The sequence below is a fragment of the Amblyraja radiata genome, chromosome 8 (genome assembly GCF_010909765.2).
Source record: "Amblyraja radiata isolate CabotCenter1 chromosome 8, sAmbRad1.1.pri, whole genome shotgun sequence".
In the NCBI taxonomy this organism is placed as follows: Eukaryota; Metazoa; Chordata; class Chondrichthyes; order Rajiformes; family Rajidae; genus Amblyraja; species Amblyraja radiata.
The window spans coordinates 3038987-3058807 of NC_045963.1; the positions used below are offsets into that span (position 1 = coordinate 3038987).

The 19821-nt window shown below is 48.5% G+C and overlaps 1 long non-coding RNA gene across 1 annotated transcript; it reads left to right on the top strand.

Moving 5' to 3' along the window:
• Positions 1-8786: 8786 nt before the first annotated feature.
• LOC116975727 lies at positions 8787-19425 on the top strand. Its single transcript, XR_004412724.1, has 3 exons — positions 8787-8830; positions 18307-18311; positions 19299-19425. It is a non-coding gene; the product is annotated as an uncharacterized LOC116975727 (long non-coding RNA).
• The last annotated feature ends 396 nt before the right edge of the window (positions 19426-19821 follow it).

Consider the following 19821-nt stretch of genomic DNA (forward strand, 5'->3'; position numbering starts at 1 on the left):
TGGGCCGAATGGCCTAATTCTACTCCTATAACTTGGTTATACTTTAAAAATAAAGCTGGTTATACTTTAAAATAAATTTAGGAAGTTGTAAAACTCAAAATGCTTCTTCTACTTGACTTACAGTAAACCGTTGATTTAACGGACCCCTTTATAACGGATTTTGTATATAATGGATGGAACTGTTGATGCCAAAACCCTCTTGCATGACCTCCCCAGCAGCTTACAGCCTCGGCTACCGATGCCACCCCAGATTGGCAAGGTGCCCCAGTGAACCCTTGTTCACCCATCACACAGTCTGGTTGATGTGGCTGTTGTTGTGACTCACATTGTAGCCTCTGGGGACAGAGTTTATTTCAGGCCGCCACGACTGACTGGACACTCTCAGCCACTGAGTAGACCCACTCACTCCCATCTCCTCTGCTTCATCCTGTCGGCCCCTTGCCTTGTCCCACCGCGACTCCTTCCCCTCCCGTCGCTCTGCCCACTCAGCCTCTTTCCCGCCCCCCACCTCCACTGTTGCCTCCTCCTCCTCCTCCTCCTTCTCCCCCATGGAAGTTGTCAGTAACCGCGAGGACATAGGAGGAGGAGGTGGAGCATTGGGAGAGGTCAAGTGGACAGAGCGATGGAGGAGGATGAGGTGATGGTGTAGCGTTGAGCGGGCAAAGCAAAGCAGCAGCTGGTGAGAGGGGAGGGAGCCCCATGATGACTGAGCGTGTCATGTCGGTAGCAATGGACAATCTGCCATAACGAACAAGATTCCCCCCCCATGGTCCATTATAACGAGGGTCCACTGTATTTGAAACTCTGGTAAATTCTAATTAAATTCTAATTAAAAGCAATAACACCGCTCCATTGTAACTATTTCTGTTTGCTTACTTTGATATACTGCGTGTTAAAATAGGCTCAGATAAAGTCGTACGTCAGCATTCTCTGCACTATTTGATGTTAAATCAAAAATGATTTTATTCTTGACTTCTTTAGCTTTAAACATCACTCACCAGACAAGACTGCATGCTTTCATCTTGGAGGCTTTTACACTGTCACTTTGAACAGGCTCCTTTAAAAAGTGAATGATTGATCCTGCTGACGTTTTGTCTTGTGACTTTGTGCTCTGACCTTGTGTATATATATATATACTAGACTAAGTGGGACCCGTTGGGTCCCAGCATCACACAGGAGGGCTGGTCATCCAACGCAATATTCCACCTCTCCACCAATTCTAATATTGGTGGCCAGTTGGGGGGGGGGGGAAGCTTTCTGGAGCGCTAGTATGGGTGTTGTGGGCTGAAGGGACTGGTTTCCAGAGGGCTAGTATGCAAATTGTGCGCCAAATGGATTCTTGGGCTGGCGTCTCAGTCAATCAAGCCTGTTGTGCTGGCAACTCACTCACTCACGGCTGGTGGGCTGGTAGTTGACTCACGGCTAATCCTTGAAATTCTATTTCAAGCAGGGTATAAGGCCACCAAATTCAAGTGCAGTTTCTTACCACTTCTAGCAGGGTGCAAGGCCACCAAGTTCAAGTGCAGTTTCATACCATTTGAAGTAGGGTGCAAAGCCACTAAAGACAGCGAGTCGTGACCTCTCCCTCCTCCATCTTGCAGAGACTGAGCCACACCCACATTTCCGGGTTTTATAACCCCTCCCCCCCCCACCGGAAAAGGTGTGGCTTTCATGGAGTGATTGACAGGAGATAGATTCTCAACATTTAAAAAAAAACTAATAACACTTTTATTTTTCATTGATGGGAAGAATTCTCCGCATCTGCTCAGCGGAGGGGGACTGAGTAAGATGGCCAAAAATCACAGCCGTAAGTGGTAGCGTTTTATCTAAAATCAATATACAGTGCTAACAGGAAGTGCATTTACAGTAGTGCCTTTTAACTTCTAACCAATGCACCCAAGCCACCATCTGCAGTAAGAAGTGCCTTACAACTTCAAGCCACACCCAAGCCATAATTTGCAGTAAGTAGTGCATTTCATCTTCAAGCCAAAGCAACCAAGCCACCATTTGCAGTAAGTAGTGCCTTTCAACTTCATGCCACCATTTGCAGTAAGTGGTGTCTTTCAACTTCAAGCCACACCCAAGCTACCATTAGCAGTAAGTGGTGTCTTTCAACTTCAAGCCACACGCGCCATCATTTGCAGTAAGTAGTGCCTTTCAACTTCAAAGCTCCCAAGCCACCATTTGCAGTAAGTGGTGTCTTTCAACTTCAAGCCACACCCAAGCTACCATTTGCAGTAAGTAGTGCCTTTCAACTTCAAGCCAAAGCAACCAAGCCACCATTTGCAGTAATACTGGCTTTCAACTTCATGCCACCATTTGCAGTGCCTTTCAACTTAATGCCAATGCACCCACGCCCCCATTTGCAGTAAGTAATGCATTTTAACTTCAAGCCATTGCACCCAAGCCACCATTTGCAGTAAGTAGTGCCTTTCAACTTCAAGTCAAAGCTCCCAAGCCACCATTTGCAGGAAGTAGTGCCTTTCAACTTCAAGCCAAAGCAACCAAGCCACCATTTGCAATAAGTAGTGCCTTTCAACTTCATGCCATCATTTGCAGTAAGTGGTGTCTTTCAACGTCAAGCCACACCCAAGCCACCATTTGCAGTAAGTAGTGCCTTTCAACTTCAAGCCAAAGCAACCAAGCCACCATTTGCAGTAATAGTGCCTTTCAACTTCAAGCCAAAGCAACCAAGCTACCATTTGCAGTAATAGTGCCTTTCAACTTCGTCAAAGCTCCCAAGCCACCAAGCCACCATTTGCAGTAAGTAGTGCCTTTCAACTTCAAGCCAAAGCAACCAAGCCATCATTTGCAGTAATAGTGCCTTTCAACTTCAAACCAAAGCTCCCAAGCCACCATTTGCAGTAAGTAGTGCCGTTCAACTTCATGCCACCATTTGCAGTAAGTAATGCCTTTCAACTTCAAGCCACACCCACGCCCCCCCCCATTTGCAGGAAGTAGTGCCTTTCAACTTCAAGCCAAAGCAACCAATCCACCATTTGCAGTAAGTAGTGCATTTCAACTTCATGCCACCATTTGCAGTAAGTGGTGTCTTTCAACTTCAAGCCACACCCAAGCCACCATTTGCAGTAAGTAGTGCCTTTCAACTTCAAGCCAAAGCAACCAAGCCACCATTTGCAGTAATAGTGCCTTTCAACTTCAAGCCAATGCACCCACGCCCCCCATTTGCAGTAAGTAGTGCCTTTCAACTTCAAGCCACACCCAAGCCATCATTTGCAGGAAGTAGTGCCTTTCAACTTCAAGCCACAATTTGCAGTAAGTAGTGCCTTTCAACTTCAAGCCAAAGCTCCCAAGCCACCATTTGCAGTAAGTACTGCCTTTCAACTGCAATCAAAGCACCCAAGCCACCATTTGCAGTAAGTAGTGTCTTTCAACTTCATGCCACCATTTGCAGTAAGTAATGCCTTTCAACTTCAAGCCACAATTTGCAGTAAGCCGTTTTTTGAAAGCTTTAGAACCAAGACATATTTTTGCAAGCATTTTAGAACCAATAGACATTTTTTTGCAAGCTTTAGAACCAAGACATATTTTTGCAAGCTTAGAACCAATAGACATTTTTTTGCAAGCTTTAGAACCAATAGACATTTTTTTTGCAAGCTTTAGAACCAATAGCGACACCCTTTGCAAGCTTTAGAACCAATAGACACATTTTGCAAGTTTAGAACCAATAAACATTTTTTGCCAGCTTTAGAACCAATAGACATTTTTTTGCAAGCTTTAGAACCAATAAACATTTTTTTGCAAGCTTTAGAACCAATAGACACATTTTGCAAGCATTAGAACCAATAGACACATTTTGCAAGCTTTAGAACCAATAAACATTTTTTTGCAAGCTTTAGAACCAACAGACATTTTTTGCAAGCTTTAGAACCAAGACATTTTTTGCAAGCTTTAGAACCAAGACATTTTTTTGCAAGCTTTAGAACCAATAGACATTTTTTTGCAAGTTTTAGAACCAATAGACATTTTTTTGCAAGCTTTAGAACCAATAGACACTTTTTGCAAGCTTTTGAACCAATGGAGACACTTTTTGCAAGCTTTAGAACCAATTGGCCTTTTTTTTGCAAGCTTTAGAACCAATAGACATTTTTTTGCAAGCTTTAGAACCAAGACATATTTTTGCAAGCTTAGAACCAATAGACATTTTTTTGCAAGCTTTAGAACCAATAGACATTTTTTTTGCAAGCTTTAGAACCAATAGAGACACCCTTTGCAAGCTTTAGAACCAATAGACACATTTTGCAAGCTTTAGAACCAATAAACATTTTTTGCCAGCTTTAGAACCAATAGACATTTTTTTGCAAGCTTTAGAACCAATAAACATTTTTTTGCAAGCTTTAGAACCAATAGACACATTTTGCAAGCTTTAGAACCAATAGACACATTTTGCAAGCTTTAGAACCAATAAACATTTTTTTGCAAGCTTTAGAACCAATAGACATTTTTTGCAAGCTTTAGAACCAAGACATTTTTTTGCAAGCTTTAGAACCAAGACATTTTTTTGCAAGCTTTAGAACCAATAGACATTTTTTTGCAAGTTTTAGAACCAATAGACATTTTTTTGCAAGCTTTAGAACCAATAGACACTTTTTGCAAGCTTTAGAACCAATAGACATTTTTTGCAAGCTTTAGAACCAATAGACATTTTTTGCAAGCTTTAGAACCAATAGACATTTTTATGCCAGCTTTAGAACCAATAAACATTTTTTTGCAAGCTTTAGAACCAATAGACATTTTTTGCAAGCTTTAGAACCAATGGAGACACTTTTTGCAAGCTTTAGAACCAATAGACATTTTTTTGCAAGCTTTAGAACCAATAGACATTTTTTTGCAAGCTTTAGAACCAATAGACATTTTTTGCAAGCTTTAGAACCAATAGAGACATTTTTTGCAAGCTTTAGAACCAATAGACATTTTTTTTGCAAGATTTAGAACCAATAGACATTTTTTTGCAAGCTTTAGAACCAATAGACATTTTTTGCAAGCTTTAGAACCAATAGACATGTTTTTGCAAGCATTAGAACCAATAGACACATTCTGAAGGCATTTTAGAACCACTAAGGGCACTTACATTTGAGTAGACATGTGTTCAGTGTTATTCACAGCTCAGAGAAACGTGACCCTCTGCCTTCCTCCAGCTTGCAGACACTGATTGAGGCACACCACTTCCTGGTTTTATAGTTCCTCCCCCCTGCCGCCAGCGGGGGCAGCAGAGAGAATGGGGAATTTTGTAAAAACATTAATATCTCTGTCATTTTTAATCGACGGGAAAAATCCTCGGCACACATGCGGCGGAGGGGGGCTCTGAGCGAGGTGGCCAAAAATGACGGCCGTAGGTGGCGGCGTTCTCTCGGAAATCGCAGCACAGATGGCCAAAACCGGTCAAGAACAGAGTTTTAGTAATATAGATGTGTGTGTGTGTGTGTGTGTATATGCATGTGTGTGTGTGTATGTGTGTGTGTGTGTGCCTTTGTGCGCGTGTGTCTGTGATACAGAGGCCGCATGATGTGGGCCGCAGATGGCACGAAACGATGGTAAAAAGCCACCATGCCGACAAACTCCTGCAGGCCACGCACCGTGCGTGGGCGGGGAAACCGATGGATGGCGTTGACCCTGTCAGGCAGGGGAACCGCGCCTTGCGCAGTCACGCGGTGGCCAGGGAAGTCAATCTCGGTTACACCAAAATGGCACTTGTCGAGGTTGATGGCCAAACCATGCTCGCTGAGCCGCTGACAGAGCTGCTGAAGGTGGGCGCAGTGCTCCTGCTGCGAGCGGCTGGCCACCAGGATGTCGTCCAGCTACACAAACACAAAATCGAGGTCGCAACAAACCCCGTCCATTAGGCGTTGAAAGGCCTGCGCAGCGTTCTTGAGGCCGAACTCGTAAAGTCCAAATGGCGTGATGATCGCCGTCTTGGGTACGTACGGATGAACCGGGGTCTGGTTATAACCCCATACCAGATCCACTTTTGAAAATATTGTGGCCCCAGCCAAATGGGCGGTGAAGTCCTGAATGTGGGGTACGGGGTATCGATCCGCTGTTGTTGCGGCGTTCAGCCGTCGGTAATCCCCGCAAGGTCGCCAGCCCCCGCTCGACTTAGGGACCATGTGGAGTGGGGACGCCCAAGGGCTGCTCGCAGGGCGGACGATCCCCAAGGTCTCCATTGTGCGGAATTCCCGCCGTGCCAGACGCAGTTTATCCGGCGGCAGTCGGCGTGCTCGTGCATGGAGTGGTGGGCTGGTAGTCTGGATAAAATGCACCACTCCATGGCTGGGGGTCGATGATCGAAACTGCGGGGTCAGAATGTCTGGGAACGCGGTCAAGATCCGTGCGAAGCGGGAGTCCACGGACGCCAGGGGCCGTCCCACCGGTTGATACAAACGCAACGTGATCGGCTCCATCGTAGCGGCGTTGACCAAACGCTGATGCCTGACGTCCACCATGAGGGAATGCGCCCGGAGGAAATCGGCCCCGAGCAATGGCTGGGAGACGTCGGCAATGGTAAACCGCCACGAGAAATGGCAGGAGCCGAACACGATCTGAACCATGCGCACTCCATATGTGCGGATGGGGCTGCCATTCGCCGCGGTGAGGACGGGCCCCCGCTTACCGGAACGAATGTCGGCCAGCGAAGGGGGCAGGACGCTGAGCTCCGCTCCAGTATCCACGAGGAAGCGGGTCCCGGAGCGCCGATCCCAGGCGAAAAGGCGGTGAATTTGGCCGGCTGCCACGGGGACTATTGTCAGCCGGCCCAGGAGTTTCCCGGGAACGTGCACGACTGGCGGCATTGTCGTGCTGCCGCACCCCAGCGCTGATGGAAATAGCACCAGCGCCTCATGTTGGTGCTACTTGGAGCTTGCCTGCTCCTGCTGGTGGTGGCTGCAGCTTGCTGGCGCTGGACTGCAGGTGCAGTACCTCTCACTGCCGCTGGGGGCGATCGAGTAGGCCGTCGGGCTGGAGCTGTCACTCCTTCCACAGCTCCCCCGCCCCACCGGAGGAAATCGGGAGCTGCCGGGGTGACGTCATCGGCGCGCCTGCCGACGACCAGCGCGCTGACATCATCAGGGCGCGCCTCCCGAGGGCCCTGAGGTTGGCAAACGAGGCATCTGTGAGCTGCAGACGGATGTAGGCCGGCAGCAGATGCAGGTAGGTATACTCGAACAACAGGCACGGCGTGTGCCCGTCCAGCAGAGCCACCATCTCCTTTAGGAGGGTAGATGGCCGTCGGTCGCCTAGGCCCTCCATATGCAGGATCCTACCAGCACGCTCCATCCTGCTTAGGCCATAAATCTGGAGCAGGAGCTCCTTAAGGCCGAGATACTTATCAGTGTCCGGGGGGGCTGCGAGGAAGTCCGTGACCTCTTCAACCGTGTCCTGGTCGAGGGCCCCCACCAGGTAATAGAAGCGAGTGGCATCGACCGTGATGCCCCGCAGGTTGAACTGGGCCTCCGCCTGCTGGAACCAGATGAGCGGCCGGGTGGTCCAGACGTTGGGCAGTTTCACCGAGACTGCGTCCAGAGACAGGGCTGGGCCAGCCTGTGAGGAGGTAGGGCTTGCTCTTCTCTCCATCATGACGCCAATGGAGCGTCGGGGTCACCAATGTAGTGCGTGGGTCACAAAAGGAAGCACGAAGTCCAGTGTTTTGAGAGGCACCTTTTATTATGTTCCTCCCGGTTGTAGGGAAGACCAAACAAGAGAAAGATGGCACCCAAACCCCTGCCTTTAAACCCTCTGGCTAAGGGCCGCCTCTGGACTGAACCACTCCCGTGCCGAGGGGTTCGACAGTATGATGGCACGACCCTTGGGAGCCGCCACAATTGGGTATATTTGACATGTTTTACTGTAATTACTCAAAATATTATGGGGGGGGAGGATTAATTTGGTTGTCAGTTCAATATGTAGTGCACCAACAGAGGATGCAATATGTAGGAAGGAACTGCAGGTGCTGGTTTAAACCAAATATAGACACAAAAAGCTGGAGTAACTCAGCGGGACAGGCAGCATCTCTGGGGAGAAGGAATGGGTGACGTTTCAGATCGAGACCCTTCTTCAGACCCAATATAATTGCAGATGCAATATATTTATTGTGAAAAGATTTTGATGTTAGCAAAATATCAGCAATAAAAAGTGATCAATAACAATGCAACAAAGTCAGAAGTATTTGGAGTGGTTTGGGTTACTGAAAGAAAAGTGGCAGGTGTAATTCCATATGTACAGTAAATCCAATATGCTGGGGTTCTGGTTTCTACACTTCCAGCGCTTCACTTGGACTTCATTTCCCACATTCCCTTTAGTGTTATTGGGACCATGATTCCCACGCTCACTTTAGACACACTGAGGTCCCTTTACTTGTACTCCCTTGAAAGTCAACATGTCAGTTCCCCACACTTTCTTTAAAGTTACTGAGGCCCCTGTCCCTGTGCTCCCATGAGGGAGGAGCTCGTCTCCCGTGCTTCCTTGTGCGATCTCACATTCCTGCCGAAGTGGGGCATCTGTGAGAACAGCATCAGAAGAGGCCGGATGGTATAACAGGGTTATACCACTGCCCTGGGAAGTGTGTGTCTACAGAAGTGGAATAGGGTTATACCATTCCCCCAAAGTCCTATTGGTTCCACTTCTGTAGACACACACTTCCCAGGGCAGTGGTATGATCTTGATGCACGTAAAATGAGCCATGACCACATTCTCACAGAGGTAGATCTTCACGTCTGAAATTCCTCTCAACAAATGGCAGTGCGTTCAAATCTTTGGTCAGACGGTGGTGAATCGGTGGAATTCTTTGCCACGGAAGGCTGTGGAGGCCAAGTCAGTAGACATCTTTAAGGCAGAGATGGATAGATTCTTGATTAGTGCAGGTGTCAGTGGCCATGGCGAGAAGGCAGGAGAATGGGGTTAGGAGGGAGAGATAGATTGAATGGCGGAATAGACTTGATGGGCCGAATGGCCTAATTCTGCTCCTATTCCTTATGACCTTTAGTGCTGTTACGAATGTGGCAAATTTAAAGCAGAATGGGACTCATCTCTCAGTAATTTTTAAAACATTAACTTTATCAGTCAGTTTATTCGCTTGGCTCACTTACACAGCAATAAAGTACCACAACAATAATCCATTCCTTGCAGATGTGAGTCCTGTTGTATGAAAATGTCCAAACCTTACTTTGATCAAAAGCTTGTATTGCCACCCACTTGTGATCGCTACATTCATTACTGAAAGATTCCTTAAAGAAAATGTTTCGAACTTCATTGAATGAACACCATGTTTAATGAAATTATTTATTTTCAGTACAGATGTAAATCTAGAAATAAAACCAATTACATTGAATTTTACTGATGTCCTCGACTGTATGGGTAGCTTTCTAAAAAGCTGCTTGTGTCTATCACTTTAAACCATATGTAGCACGGTGGAATGTGGAATGGAAATAGAATTTCAATACAAGTGCATCTCACCGCTCTGCTGTCGGGGACAACGGCAGTGACCACACCGACAGTCACACTGGGGTGGACTCACGTGATTTATTCTATTTCCAGTCGTAAGCAAGTCCAGGACCGCACGGGGGCACTGTCCCTCTTCGTCAGAGCACATGGGCAATGGTGCTGGTGATCTCGGGCTTGTCCCAGCAACTTTGTCCTGGTCTTCGAAGGTAGGAGATGTGGCGAACTCGGGCCTCTTCCTGCAGTTCACCCTTGCCTCAAGAGGAGGTGCTGACGGTGCAGGTTTCTTCCTGGTGGTTCAGCTTTGGACTTGAAGAGGCGATGCTGGCAGTCTCTGGATTACCCTGTTGACCAGGCTTCGCCTGTGTGTGTGTGTGCGGGCACAGTCCCTCATCGTCTGTGGGCAGGAAGAGATTCTGCCATCTCAGGCTTGCCCACACACTCAGTCGCAGCCTCATGTAGAGGTGATGGCTGCCTTGAGCCTCTATCACGTCAGTCCAGTCTTGACCACACAGTGGAACTGGTGGTCTCGAGTTTGTCATAGTGGCTCAGTCCTCTCTGTGACAAGGGAACACAGTTAGCAGGGAGGCACTCCATTTTGGCCCCTTTCCCATTTTGGCTCCCTTCTCATTTTGGCTTCCTTTCTCTCCCTTCTCTGGCAGGAATTCCTGCTTTTTGTAGGGAGTAGGCTTACAAGGCTCAAATGGCCAACCAATATCAGCTAATTAGACGGTAGACAAAAATGCTGGAGAAACTCAGCGGGTGAGGCAGCATCTATGGAGCGAAGGAAATAGGCAATGTTTCGAGCCAAAACCCTTCTTCAGACTGATGTGAGGGAGGGGCGGGAAGAAGAAAGGAAGAGGAGGAGCCAGTGGGCTGAGGGAGAGCTGAGAAGGGGAGGAGAAAGCAGGGACCACCTGAAATTAGAGAAGTCAATGTTCATACCGCTGGGGTGCAACCTGCCCAAGCGAAATATGAGGTGCTGCTCCTCCAATTTACGGTGGTCCTCACTCTGGCCATGGAGGAGGCCGAGGACAGAAAGGTCGGATTCGGAATAGGGGGGGAGTTGAAGTGCTGAGCCACCGGGAGATCAGGGTGGTTATTGCGAACTGAGAGACCAGCTAATTCGACTCAGCTTTTTGCCATCTGATGCTGAGGATTGGCCTGTCAGCCAGTTAAAGAGATCAGAGTGGCATTCAAGGGAGAGGGTACTGTCACCTTGGTATAAGTAAAAGTGAAAGTCATTCCCTTGTTATTAAAAATATGTTAAAAAAATGTAGTAATTCTTCCCTATAATTTAAACTTCATGATATAAATCATTTGGTGTGTAGGGTTCTCTACTGATATGTAGAGTTACAGTGATATGAATTATTGAAATAAGGCCATCTAAGCAGAATGTATTTACTGCTTGAACAATACTAACTGCTTGATCTCAAGCCAACATTAAATTTCTTATTGGGATCCTGTCTTCAAAACAACCTTTGTAACCACAGCCTTTGACTGATAGAGTGCCAAGAAATTGTAACCATTTTTTACGGTTTTGTAGACTTTAGTGTACGTGCAGTTTTGCAGTGGTTTTAAGCCATTCAGAAAATCCATATTTTGAAAAATGTTAAATGCAAAGAAATGATCAAAGTGATGTAGATAGATGATTTCAATAGTGATAAAAAGATTAAATAGGCGAGCGTTGTCGCCACATTATAGAATCATACAATGCGGAAACAGGCTCTTTGGCTCAACTTGCCCATGCCGACCAACATGCCCCATCTACGCTTGTCCCAGCTGCCAGCGTTTGGCCCAAATCCCTTGAAACTTTTCTCATCCACATACCTGTCCAAACTTATTTTAAATGTTATTATAGTACCTGCCTCAACTACCTCCTCTGGCAACTTGTTCCATGTGCCCACCACCCTCTGTGCGAAAAGGCTGCCCCTCCGGTTCCTATTGAATCTTTCACATCTCACTTTAAACTTATGTCCTCTGACTCTTGAATTCCCTACTCTGGGTAAAAGGCTCTGTACATTCCCCCTATCTATCCCCCTCATGATTTTATATGTAAATATTGTATTGTTTTAGTATACCACATGAGTGCACTACTACAATTCCTAAATATATAGCATTAATTAGGAATATGCGCTATCTCAGCCAAATAGATTATGCGAAATGTTTCCAAAGTAAAATAATTTCCATTAAAAAAAAAATCACATTTGCACGGTGCACTGTGGCCTACAAAATCACACCTAAATTGTCTTCATTTATTATTTTTAATTAGGAAAAAATGCCACAGGGCATTTGTTTTTACTTGCAAAGTAAGTAATATCGACATGGTGAAAGTTGAGATTTTAATGAAAATCTTAAACGAAAGGAAACAGGTAAAATGCCAGAAAAGTTTAGAATTACCCAGCGTGGAATATAATGAAGGCATTGCTACTAATCATAGATACCAGCAAGGATTGGATGCTCAAGATGCTAAATTCAGAAAATAAGACTGCAGGTGCAGGAATAGTGCAATTTTTGAGCTGGAAAAAAACCGAATTCTATGAAAGGCTTCATACATCCAGCACAGTCAATTGTAGAGTTTATTTGAGAAAGCATGTCTTGAACAATGCACAATGCTATTTTCTAATTATTTTGACTTTAATCTAAAATAATACATCATATTTTGTGTCGTGCACCCCCCCTTTCCCAACTCTACCTCCCCAACACACACACACACACACACACGAACACGCAGACACACACACGCACAGACACACGCACAGACACACACGCAGACACACACGAACACGCAGACACACACAAACACACTAACACGCAGATACACAAGCACACACACACACACACACAGACAAACACACACATGCACGCACACACACACCTACACACACACACACACACACGTGCACACACACACACACACGTGCACACACGTGCACACACACACCACATACACACACTCCCCACACACACACAGATACACACGGCACGGTGGCACAGCGGTAGAGGTGCAGCCTTACAGCACGCAGCGAAGGAGACCCCGTTTCGATCCAGACTACGGGTGCTGTCTGTATGGAGTTTATACGTTCTCCCAGTGACCTGCATGGGTTTTCTCCGAGATCTTCCGTTTCCTCCCACACTCCAAAAGACGTACAAGTTTGTAGGTTAATTGGCTTGGTGTATGTGTAAAAATTGTCCCTAGTTTGTGTAGGATAGCGTTAATGTGCGGGGATCGCTGGTCGGTGCGGACTCAGTGGACCGAAGGACCTATTTTCACACGGTATCTCTAAACTAAACACACCCCACACACACACACACACATGCACACACACATGCACAGACACGCACACACACACAGTTGCACACATATGTGTGCATACACACATGCATAGATATACACAGAGACGCACACGCTCACACACACACATGGGCACAGACATATACACACACACGCACGCACACACTCACACACACACATACACATAAACCCACAGACACACACATATGCGTACACACAGACACACGCACTGCGTACACGCACACAGACACACATGCATGCGCACTCACACAGACACCCACACACACAGACATACACACACACATGCGCACACACATGCGCACACACACAGACACACAAACACACTCACACACACACAAACTCGCGCACACACACACACACACAGACAGACATACACACAGAGATGCATACACACACACACACAGACACACGCGCACAAAGACACACACAGACACACACACACAAAGACACACACAGACACACGCGCACAAAGACACACACACACACGCATATACACACACACACACACACACACAATCACACACAGCTCACGGACGATGAGGTGCCCGCCTACCGGACTGCCATCTCCGGCCTCCGCCTTGAGGATGTCCCTCTCGGTCCTGGGGGAGTGACAATCCTGTGCGATGTGTCGTCCGGTCAGCCGCGCCCCCTCTCCGGCCCGGACTGGATGGACGAGTTGCCGTGGGTCATGCTGGGCATCCGGACTGCTCCCAAAGAGGACTTGGCCTCATCATCGGTGGAGCTCGTGTACGGGTCGCCACTCACGGTGCCCGGGGAGTTCGTGCCGTCGGCGCCGGGGCAGCAGGGAACGCAGTTGGCAGGCTCGCACCCGTCCCGACGTCCCGCCATGGGACATTTCGCCCACACGTGCCATCAGCCCTCAGGAACTGCCCATACGTCTTCCTGCGCCGTGATGCCCACCGGACGCCACTCCAGAGGCCGTACGAGGGCCCGTTCCGAGTGCTGGAACACGGGCAGTCGACTTTTGTCCTGGACATGGGGGGCCGGCCGGAAGCAGTGTCGATTGACCGTTTGAAGCCGGCACACCTGGACATTGACCAACCTCGGCCTCGAGGGCGCCCCCCTTCACGGCTCCCTCCGCCTGTCACTCCACCTGTCCTCCCGCCGGTCCCTCAACCTGTCCCTCCACCCATGCCTCCGCAAGCCCCACGATCGGCTGACTTCCGCTCGCGGGCCGGTGCGTTTTGTGCCTCTGGTTCTGGGGGGAGGGGGGTCCTGTGGCGGCTCCCAAGGGTCGTGCCATCATACTGTCAAACCCCTCGGCACGGGAGTGGTTCAGTCCGGAGGTGGCCCTTAGCCAGAGGGTTTAAAGGCAGGGGTTTGGGTGCCATCTTTCTCTTGTTTGGTCTTCCCTACAACCGGGAGGAACATAATAAAAGGTGCCTCTCAAAAGACTGGACTTCGTGCTTCCTTTTGAGACCCACGCACTACACTAGTGCATTTTGCATATACAGCAATATTCTAATTTGCCATGGTATATGAAGGCTTGGCAACTACTGCATGTTGACAATTGCATTAATGTGGATTAGTGCATCATAAACCAGAATGTAAAGTATTCTCTCTCTGCCAGCTACCGAGCAGCTGAATAAAAATGTGATCATAAAGGTGAGGGGAAATTGGGGGAGAAGGCACATGGCAATTTCCTGTGTCCGGGAAGTTGCCATGTGATGGTCTGCCTTGATAGATTCTCATGCACAAGTGGCTCCACGCCACTGCAAGGAGAAAGATGGGTAAGGTCCCGTAATTGCACTGAGCTGTTCAAAACGGACGTGCAAAAAGGTTGTGAACATTAAAGGGATAAACCATGCAAGTTACATTCTCCTGACCACTGACACCAGACAGGCAGATACTGTGGTATCAATGCACAGTGCAGTCTCTTCAATTGATACCTCACTGTGTCATAAGGTCACAGGTAATAGGAGCAGAATTTGGCTAGTCGACCCTTCAAGTCTACTTCGCCATTCAATCATGACTGATCTTTCTCTCCCTCTTAGCCCCATTCTCCTGCCTTCTCCCCATAACCCCTGACACCCGTACTAATCAAGATGGTCATTGGATATAAAAAACGGAATAGATCAGTTGTGCTAAAGGGCCTGTCCCACTGCACGAGGTAATTCAAGAGCTCTCCCGAGTTTAAAAAAAAATCAAACTAGTGGTAAGCACGTAGAATGTACGTAGCGGGTACGTCGGAGCTCTGGACGTCTCTTAGCGGCTCATAACGCTAACGGCAGGTACTCGGGAAACGCGGTAAGCTCGGGAAGATTCGTGAAGATTTTTCAACATGTTGAAAAACGTCCACGAGAGCTCCGAGCACCTACGAGCGGCTATTACCGTAATTCTTCGAGTTCGAATCAGGGGAAACTCGGGGGAACTCTTGAATTAACTCGTACAGTGGGACAGCCCCTTAAATATCCTCTTCCTGTAATGTATGTTCGCTAGTATTTCCTGGTAAATTTTAAATCAGTCCTCTATGATATCAAATATCACTGGAAATTGAGTAGGAAGGAACTGCAGATGCTGGTTTGCACCGAAGACAGACACAATTTGCAATGGACATTCTGTGTGTGTTTCACAAAGGTCAGATGCGTAGAGTGTTGCTTGTGCAGTTAGTAGACGTGTACCTGATGATGGGAAACTATTAACTGTACAATGACTGGGCCAAATGTCCGATTTGTGAATTTTCCCTCAGAAATGATTGTTAACACCTGGGTAAACTCATTTCCTTGTTTGATCTGTGCATGAAAACATGTACAAATGGGTTCATGTCTAGTCCATATAATTGTACTATAGAGTGCAATTATTAGTCTGAAAGCTGTCGTTTGAGTACCTGCCAAATAGGATTGCTTTTACAATCCCTAACAGGAATTAAAATATTATTGCCAAAAACTATGGCCATGCTTTAAACAAAATTAACAATTGCTGACAGGATACTCTTTGATCTCTATATCTCTAAATTAAGTTTGGTTGGTTTGCAAAGTGCCAGAGATCCCACACCCATTCTGAAAATTCTAGTTAAGTCAGTAAATTCAGCTTCACTACCAGCAGCAGAAGGTCTCATTGACAACCATTAATTTAAGAAGTCTTTATTTGACAGGAAATATTGCAAGATGCTTCTTCCCATTTGACTCTTGAAATCACTTGTGAATGTTGTGTTTCATTGTGTTTCTGCAGGGAAGGTTTGGGATTTGTGCCATTTAAGGGCCTGTCCCACTTAGGCGATTTTTCAGCGGATTGCCGGCGACTGTCAAGTTCCCGGCACTCGCCTGAAAAACCGGGAACTGGAACGGCAACTGTCAGAGTGGAACACACACACACACACACACACATCGCAAAGGCGGGGGCCAGGGAAAGGGGGGAGCGCTGTCTGAAATTCACACGTTGCAAAGCCAAGGTGATACAGACACAGACCACGATGAACAGGAAGGTTGAGATGGCTAGCACAGTGTATGGTAAGTCCTTTAAAAGGGAAGGGGAGAAGGGAGAGGGAGAAACGGGGGGGGAAGAAAGGGGGGGGAGAAGGGAGAGGGAGAAAGGGGGGGGGGGAGAAAGGGGGGGGAAAGAAAGGGGGGGGAAAGAAAGGGGGGGGGAAAGAAAGGGGGGAGAAGAAAGGGGGGAGAGAAGACACGGGGTGGGGGGAAGGAGAAAGGGGGGGGATGAGAAGGGGGGGGAGAAAGGGGGGGAGAAGGGGGGGAGAAGGGGGGGGAGGAGAAGGGGGAGAAGAAAGGGGGGGGAGGAGAGAAGGGGAGGGAGAGAAAGGGGGGGGAGAAAGGGGGGGAGAAGAAGGGGGGGGGAGGCGAAATGGGGGGGAGGAGAAAGGGGGGGGAGAGAAAGGGGAGAGGAGAGCAAGGGGATGAGGAGAGAAGGGGGGGGAGAAAGGGGGGGGCGAAAGGGGGGGGGGAAGGGGGGGCGGCGCAAGGGGGGAGGAGAAGGGGGGGGGTGGAGAAAGAAGGGGAGAGAAAGGGGGGGGAGGAAAGGGGGGGGCGGAAAGGGGGGCGAGAAAGGGGGGGAGAAGCGGGGGGGAGGAAGTTTCGGGGGGGGAGGCCAGGGGCGGGGGAGGGCGCCAGGGGGGGTGTAGGAGACCGTGGGGGGCGCGAGCCAGGGTGGGGGGAGACTAGGGGGGGGAGGAGAAAGGGGCGGGGAGGAGAAGGGGGGGCGAGAACGAGAAGGGGGGAGGAAGAAAGGGGGGAGGAATGAGAAGGGGGGGGTGAGAAAGGGGGGAGGAGAAATAGGGTTGGGAGGGGAGAGAAGGGTGGGGAGAGAAAGGGGGGAGGAGAAAGTGGGGGGGAGTAAGGGGGCGGGAGGAGAAGGGTGGGGAGAAGAAATGGGGGGCGGAGGAGAAAGGGGGGGGCGCAGAAAGGGGGGTAGGAGAAAGGGGGGGGGGAGGAGAAAGGGGAGGGGAGGAGGAAAAGTGGAGAGGAGGGAGAGAGAGGAGAAAGGGGGGGAGGAAGCAAGGGGAGGGAGGAAGGAACTGGGGAGGGGCGGCGAAAGGGAGGGAGGAGAGGAATAGGGGGGGGGAGAAAGGGGGGGAGGAAGTAGAAGGGGGGGGGGGAGGAGAAAGGGGGGGGGGGAGGAGAAAGGGGGGGAGAAAGCGGTGGGGGGAAGAAAGGGGGGGAAGAAAGGAGGGTGGGAGGCAGAAAGGGGGGGGAGAAGGGGGGGGGGGAGAAGGGGGGGGGAGAAAAAGGGGGGGGGGGAGAAAGGGGGGGGGGAGAGAAAAGGGGGGGGGGGAGAAAAAGGGGGGGGGGAGAAAGGGGGGGGGGGAGAGAAAGGGGGGGGGGGGGAGAAAGGGGGGGGGGGGAGAAAGGGTGGGGGGGGAGAAAGGGTGGGGGGGGGGAGAAAGGGTGGGGGGGGAGAAAGGGTGGGGGGGGGGAGAAAGGAGCGGGGGGGGGGGGGGAAGGAGCGGAGACACTTTTAAGAAGCCAGACAACTTTCAATAAGCCAGAGATACATGGCTGTGAGGTTTGGCTAGCAGATAACATTACCGGTCGGTTATCCTTGGTTCTGAAAACTCATGCTTACATTTTTTCCCCCCCAGTGAGCCAATGAAAATACCCGGTCAGCAAAGGCGATTAACTAAAACTATCTACGACTACCTCGACTACCCATAATTACATGGCGACCCCACTACCACTGCACCTACGACTACAGGATTATCGATTTTCTCCATGCGACCAACTTTTGGTTGCAGAAAAAATTTCAACATGTTGAAAAATTTGCGCCGACCATACTGAGGCCGCGACTAGTTCTCAGAATGTGGGAGACTCACCAGGGACCACCAGTGAACATGTGGCGACCATGTGGCGATCATGAGGTGAGCGCAGTCTCCTGCACTCACCTAAAAAGTCGCCTATGTGGCACAGGCCCTTTACATGCATGACTACTTCCATGTAATTTGAGAATGATAGCTCATAAAGGTAAAGTAGTTAGGGGTGTGCAGTTTGAAGAGAGATGGGACAACTACATGAGGGTTATATGGAAGGAGATTAAATAGAGCTTTACAAGAATAAGGTCATTCCAAGATGGAGTCTAGTCACACAAACAAGAGAGGTAACTGAGACCATTACTGTAACTGCAGAGAAGCAAAGCAGAAGCAGTTTATATGCCTCATATCATGTACCTTAGTTCATAAAGCAAGGTCATCCCATTATAATATTTTCCCTGGATCATTGCTTTTGAATATATTGAGTGGTATGTGAATCACACTGATGGGAAGGTTTGCATTTTGTCTAAACTTCAGGACATAAGAATTAGAAACCTCATATCTGCTCCATCAATCAGAAAATTCATGGCTCAGCAATAGATCATCATCATTGGTGCTCACTCAAAACGAGTATGACTGTCCTCTCCATAGGGTCGCCTACTTGTGGGTCTGCAGATGTCTGTAGACCCACCTCATAGTCCACAGGTAACCAAAGGAATTTAGGAGTGATGGTGCATGATTCCTAAAAGGTTAATTTGCAGGTTGAATCAGTAGCAAGGAGGGCAAATACACTGCTAATATTCATTTCAAGAGGACGAGAATGTAAAAGCAGGGATGTACTGTCTGAAGAAGGGTCTCGGCCCAAAACATCTCCCAGTCCTTCTCTCCAGAGATGCTGCCTGTCCTGCTGAGTTACTCCAGCATTTTGTGTCTATCTTCGATGTAATTCTGAAGCTTTATAAGACGCTGGCCAGATTGTATTTGGAGTATTGTGAGCAGTTTTGGGCCTCATGTCCAGGGGAGGTTTACAAGAATGATCCCGGGGATGATTCAGTTAACGTATGATGAGCATTGATGGCTCTGGGCCTGTACCTGCTGGAGTTCTGAAGGATGATGGGGCATCTCATTGACACTTACTGAATAGTGAAAATCTGGATAGATTGGATGTGGAGAGGTCTTTTCCTAGTGGGAGAGTCTATCACCAGGGAACAGGATAAAAGGACGTTCCTTTAGAACGGAGATGAGGAGGAACTACTTTAGCCAGAGGGTGGTGAATCTGTGGAATTCATTGGTTGAGGCCAAGTTATTGAGTATTTTAAAAGTGGAAATTGACAGCTTCTCGATTAGTTAGGGTGTCAAAGGTTACGGGAAAAAGGCAGGAGAATGGGGTTGAGAGGGAATGATAGATCAGGCATGAGTGAATGGTAGAGTAGACTTGATGGGCCGTGGCCTAATTCTGCTCCGATGACTTATGAACCTCCAACCCAATAACGAACATCAAACTTGCCAATTTCATGTACCCACACCCCAATTGTCTCTCCTTTGTGATCTACCCAGGGAGTCACAAACACTTTATAATTTTAATCTTACTTCCCCAGTCACTGAGTGTGAAGAAGGGTCTCGACCCGAAACTTCACCTGTTCCTTTTCTCCACAGATACTGTGTGGCCCCTGAGTTACTCCAGCTTTTTGTGTCTATCCCCAGCCACCCAATTCTCTTCCCCTCCTCCTCCTGCTCATCACCTACCCTGCCTCCATCGGATCCCTTATTTCCCACCCCCCACGCCAACCCTGTTCCCATTTACACACCATCCATCGTCCCGGTTCTACATTTT